We start from the raw sequence: 6,215 nt of genomic DNA, 5'->3' as shown, positions 1-6,215 counted from the left end.
TCTGTGAGCAACAGCAAAGTGACATTTCACAGCATCGCTGCCATGTCGCCATGCAGGGAGCGCGAGGTCGCACCACATACCCGTGGCGAGACCAGTGTAGACCGCTAGTCAGGGGGGGGGAGAGAGCGACCACCCGGGTGTAGTAGCAACAATCGTTTATATATATACAGTATACTGTGTGACAACGTCTGCATAGTAATTCAATCACAAGTGTGGTGGTTAATTATAGCTGGTCAGACTCATGGATAATGGTTATTAGTAGTGTGGTGTAATTTTGAATATAGTGCATTAAATACTAGTTTATTATCCACATACAAAGCCTAGTTATACACCTCTAGTTCTGCATACGAGCTGCAGCACTGCGAAGGACCAGTACAACTTGCAGGCTCGAGCAACCTCAGCCTGAATCATTGGGTCAGTCTCTGCTTTGGTGGGAAGAAATGTTTGTTTATGCTACAGAGAATGTCAAAATGTCCCTTTGCGGTCTCTCCTTTGGCCTTCAGCTGAAGTGAGCAAACATCTTTGGCAAACACTCATCACTCTTGTCCTTGCAGCCTCACCTGCCTCAATGGTATTCCACTCCACGGCTAAGTCATACTGTGAAGTGACTGCAGAGCATACTGTAGCTAATGCTTTCTAGTGTATCAAAGGCAACACATTTTTCATTTATTGCCAGATGCTTCCCATTTAGCCGAGAAGATTCGTGTGAGAAAAGCAGCTGAAATAAGAAGGTATGTGGAAAAATTAATTCCAAATGGCTCAGAAGGCGTAAGATATAAAACCACAAAGAGAAAAAGACCATTAGACTCCCACATGGACATTGTTCTCATATATTTCCCATTTCATCCCACTGTCAAAGACCACAAAGGACCTCCAGCTTTACATTTCATCATTATGCGTACAGGTTATGTGTCGGGGTTTAAGTACTATATCCAGAGTACAGCCAAGTGTGTTCAAAGTTACAGTGGTCAGTTTGAATGAAATGGATTATGCTAAAGTGTTTTTTTCAGATTCAGCTAACAAGCCAGATGCACTTACAATGAGTAGAATATAATGAAGTTCCTGGCATAAGTCCTTGTAAACCTGAGACAAGTGTGAAGGAAGGAAATAAATAATAGCTAAATGGAGAAGCAGAGTGGATTCAATCCAAATGCAAGAGGAGGAAGATGAAAGAGAGCCCGAACTGACAAGAAGTTGATGTGACGTAGTTCTTGAGAATGGCTCAAGGGATAACAGTGTTGGTCGGTCATTCCGTACACCACTTTGGTTCAGACTGAAATATCTCAACAACTATTAGATGGATTGCCATGAAATTATATACAGAGATTCTTGTTCCCCCAAGGATGAATTGTAATAACTCTGGTAATCTCTTAACTTTACATCCAACCCCATCATGAGGTCCAAAGTTTGGTTTATAACCAAATACCTGCAAAATGAATGACATTCCCATCAGTCTCAGCTGTGCTTTCTTGAGATATTTTGCTAAAAAAAAACAAAGAAAGTCAACATCACGATGCTGCCGGAGGAAAAGTCAGGGGATCATTAAAGTCAGTATACTTCATTCTCTGGGAAACATCAATGTCTGTATGATTGACATTACCGTCTCAAGATCCATGCCACTGGCTAAAAATGCTGCCCGTCTGTTGCGATTTAGTTTAAGTCAGCATGCAGACATTTCACTGAAAATATCAGCTATAGACAAGTAGAGATGCATGCCTCAATCTGAATGTAAAGAGGGTAAAATAAAAGTCTCATCAGACTTAGCATTACTAATGGAAGTTGTGTTGGTAAATCAAAGAACAAGAGCGTGCCTGAACATAAAGGTACTCCATTGGAGACATGGCTTTTAAGAAATAGAATATATAGAGTGCAATCGAGTGGTTGATATATACTGTATATATCAGAGAGGGACAGATTGAAGATTATTGCTTTCAAAGTGATGTAACAAAACACTCAACAAAATGGTGACCCAGGCTAATACAAAAGTTTTGTAAAAGTCTGTATACATGCCGTATAACTTTGTAACTCGTGCATGGAATCTTGCAGAATCACCTTTAAAATAAAGGCACTTGAATTCACCTAATTAATTTGTGTCTTATTCCCGCAGAGGCAGATTCTCTTTTTCTTTCCGTTTGGGATGTAGAGTTGGATTAATGTAACTTTCTCAGGGATGCTTCGGCAGTTGTGGCTTCGGAGGGACTGAACCACTGATCTCAGGTCGGAGTCACCAACAACCACAGGAGTTCTTAGTCTCGTCCCTGCTGCATTTCAATCCAACCTCCTAATCACAAAGCATTTACCTGGAATGTGAAGTGAAAGAGCGACAGAGAAGCAACAATCAACTCTAACTATAACGTTCAGGTTCCAAATCCACCTTACGACCTGCAATGTAAGTCCCCTGTGAGACGAGCCAGCCACATGTAAATAATGTGGAGTCACACGCGACTATGTGAACCGTTTAGTAATGGTGATGTAAAATGTATTAAGGTTTTACTGCAAAGGAAGGAAGTTTGTTTATGCACTTTTCAGCCAGACAGGAATCTCCCTCCATCTTCTCTCTATCTTGCATTATTATTATATGCACCATTATCTTGATACAAACACACTTTGCTGGGGGTCCATTTTTCATTTTAATTCCGCTATAAAGCATCACTGATCAGTGACCACTGAGGCTCAACCCTTTTGCATCTTTAATGTCTTTCCTGCTTGCACAGTGTCAGTTGCCATAAAACTACACCCTAATGCTCTGAGGGTGGAAGATGGCTGACAGCTCTGCTCTACTATCAGTTCAGTTTTACTCAAATACCCACTTTTACCATCGCAAGGAAAGGGAATTACGTGAAATAAGGCTGGCAACAAGCATCAACCATCCAACACAAGCAACACAATAGCAATGCCAGGATAATGGTTGCCGTGTCAGTGGGAGAGAGTGAGTCATTAAAAATGCAGGACCCATTTAAACAGTATGTAAAATTGAGCAGATTAAAAATATATGTGTCCTGGTCCATGAAGGCGCAGGCTTCTCCTTCTGTTCTCTCTGTGCAACAGTGAAGGCGGCAAATTGGTGGAGTCAAGATGAGTGAAAGCACATACACATAAAACAAAACACGGCACGCACACACACACACGCACACACATAAACAAAATAAAAAAGGAGGATGTTTCTGAAATTGGATTTTTACTATGGTGGAACTCCTACAAATTTAAACAGGAGTAAACAAATCTCACACTGGAGGGCTTGACTTGTTAAAAAAAAAAAAAATCACAGTGTGTTCCAACTATGTAAATTCAGTCTTTCGTTTTACATAAGAGAAAGTTTTGGAGGCAGTATGGACTTGCTTGGAAGGAAACCAAACCGGTTGGTTTTCTAGAGAGTTTCCCTGTTCATGACCTGGCCTTAAGGACTTTGTTGAAGAGACACTTGTGGACAGTGTTTGGTTTGAAGCCAAAGGGTGCGACCAAAATACTGGGCCAGCAAGTAATGAGGATCACAAGTGTGAGATCCGTCATCACAGACAAGTGCACTCATTACTCATAGCAGCTTGGCTACAGAGAGCAGACATGGGTGTGTGCGTAAAGTGCACATGAACACCTAAAATATCTAAAATTAGCATCAATAACCAATGTGGACGTCAATTGTCTGACCTAACTTGTCTTTAAACACAGCTGGCGCCTTCTTATCTTTTAGTTCTCACAAGTGTAACTATTTTTGCACAATACTAGATTTAATAATAAAATTGGGTCAGTTTGGGTATTTCCACCATGCTGCGCAATGATGACCTGTAATGACTAACATATAAATACATTGTAGAGTTATGACACATCACAAACGGGAAATCATACTCGGTAAGGGTTGGAATGTTGAGCTGCAACTAGCACATTATCAATAAATATGATGATTATTACTTGATTATTGTTATTACTTGATCTTTTGACCCATAACAAGTCTGAATGAATCCATCCATCCAAATTTACCCAGACATGACAACAGACATCTGGGTTCTGTTGTTCTTTTGGAAAGAAACAGGCTATTTGCTGAAGTCAACTCATGTCATTTCATGACTAAATTGTCATTTGTAAAACAAAAATCATGGCAAAATCTTTGTTAAGTTTACCACTCAGATGGAACGCAGCGATAGCGGCTCGCTATAGGTTGGCCAAACTCGGGAAGAGTGTCTGGTTCAGGGTTTTTTCCTGGTCCCATTGCTGGAAGACTTCAATGTACCAGACAAATGGGAGACATTACTGTGAAATATCGTCTGCGTATATTGAGCTTAAAAACAATTGATAGACAGGCTATAAAAATAATGGCATCATCATGAATGCTCAACATGGGTCTGCTTGACTTCAGACTGTAGAGCGGAGAAGTGAAGATAAAGCTGTTGTACCGGTTACGGGCTCAGTAGTGAATATGATACCATTTGTATAATTTGTTTCCAGTAGTGGCTGTTGGATTGTTTCCGTATTGTGTGATCCAAACATTTCCAATAACTCCAGTTCAATCCAAAAGTCGAATTTATTAAAAATAAGAAATTACTCCCAAAATGTTTTTATCTAACAATATAATCTGCTTCAGTCCATATTTGTTGTGTTTAGCCTTTGAAAAATAAACATTTTCACTGCGGTCAAAAAATGTTTGCTCTCACATTCATAAAAAAAATGATAGAATCAGATAATGATTTTTTGTGCCCGATAACCAATAGTGATAAATATGTTGTAAAAAATAAGTATGGTAAGGCAGTAACACATAGCTCAAGGTGTGCTTACTTCTCATTGGAACTTTTACAGCCTTGAGAAATATCCTTCAGCAAAATCCAGTGCAGTATCATGACAATTATGACCACAACATTGACTAAAATTAAAACCGAGTCCGAAAACAAAGCAAAAAGACTACAATGCGACTTTAAACCAACCGCTATTTTCAGTAAGCGACCAAGACTAAAAACAAAAATGTTGAATTCTTGTCAAAATGAACACTGCACTGCACCGTGCAGAAGAACCCCAGGCAGACACACACTCTTGCGTCACACTGTGAAAAAAAAAAAAAAAAGGAACAATCACTCTGCTCATCCTGAATTTAGCCGGGGGGTAAATTACTGCCCTTAGGTGTCTAAAGCAAAGGCCAATCTGCTTGTACATGTTTGCATACACGTACACAGATGTGCAGCCTCACAAACCAACACGCCTGCTGAAACATTCCAGATGGCCAAGCAGATTGATTGGTGCTGATTTCCCCCAATTAAACGTTTGAACAGAAATATCATCCACAGTGAGATACGTCGGTCCGTGCCGAGGCATTAAGACTCAAGTACATGCAGCCATAACTCAGTTACTTTGAAAGAGGCTCTAGTTAATAAATAATATGGAATATAACAATGGAATAAAAGGATTTATTGTTTTGTGAAGAGTGTCTTAGTAATGGTTACTGGTAGACATGGGTTGGGGTTATTGCGGACACTTGTATTGAAACATCTTTGTGTCATTTGACAGTTGAGCATCAGGATTCACTCTCCACGGGTCACCAACCCTTCATTAAACCAACAAAACCCTCAGAGGCTAATACCATGCTGTTAATTGTACGGCAAAAAGAAAGGAAACAGTGTTGCATTGTGAGCGTCGAGTCCGTATCATGCTGTAACCTCAGCTCCCGTACAGAGCAACTGAGCTGGATGTATTCTCCGCTGCAGCTCGGCACCGGAAAAAATCAGCTGACTGGAGGAAAGCAGCACCCTGGCACTCTGGCGTCTGGCACCGCACATCTGGCATTTAAAAGGCCTCGGAGCAAACGCGCTGACATTACTGTTTCGTGTGGGCTCTTTCTCTATTTTAAGCCACCTGCTTTCTGATATCTGTTGCAGTGAATGACACTGAATGCAGCATTTGTATTTATTCTGCAACTAAAAGTCTCTAATACAAATTGCAAAAGAGCTGTTGATGTTCATTTGTAGAAAAAAACAATGCTGTTAAAGAAGTGTTGAAAAGATTGCGTGTTGATGTGTCTGGAGGCACATTCTTTTGTCATGTACTGTAAAGTACCCTTTCTTCAGCAGATGTATTTGAAACTACCAACTCTAACACTAAAAACACTGCTTATAATCACCACTCCAGCCCTCAAGCCAACCTCTATATGGAGTTAATGTAGGGGGCAGTCATTCAAGTTGACTCACGTCCTTGAGTCATAATTGTTCCAAGCTCATTCTGCTAGAAAAGTTGAG

This window comes from Anarhichas minor, unplaced genomic scaffold, assembly GCF_050575085.1.
Source record: "Anarhichas minor isolate MPS153535 unplaced genomic scaffold, ASM5057508v1 ptg000017l, whole genome shotgun sequence".
Taxonomy (NCBI): Eukaryota; Metazoa; Chordata; class Actinopteri; order Perciformes; family Anarhichadidae; genus Anarhichas; species Anarhichas minor.
The sequence above is the reverse complement of the archived record's forward strand: the minus strand, read 5'-3'. Positions refer to the sequence as shown.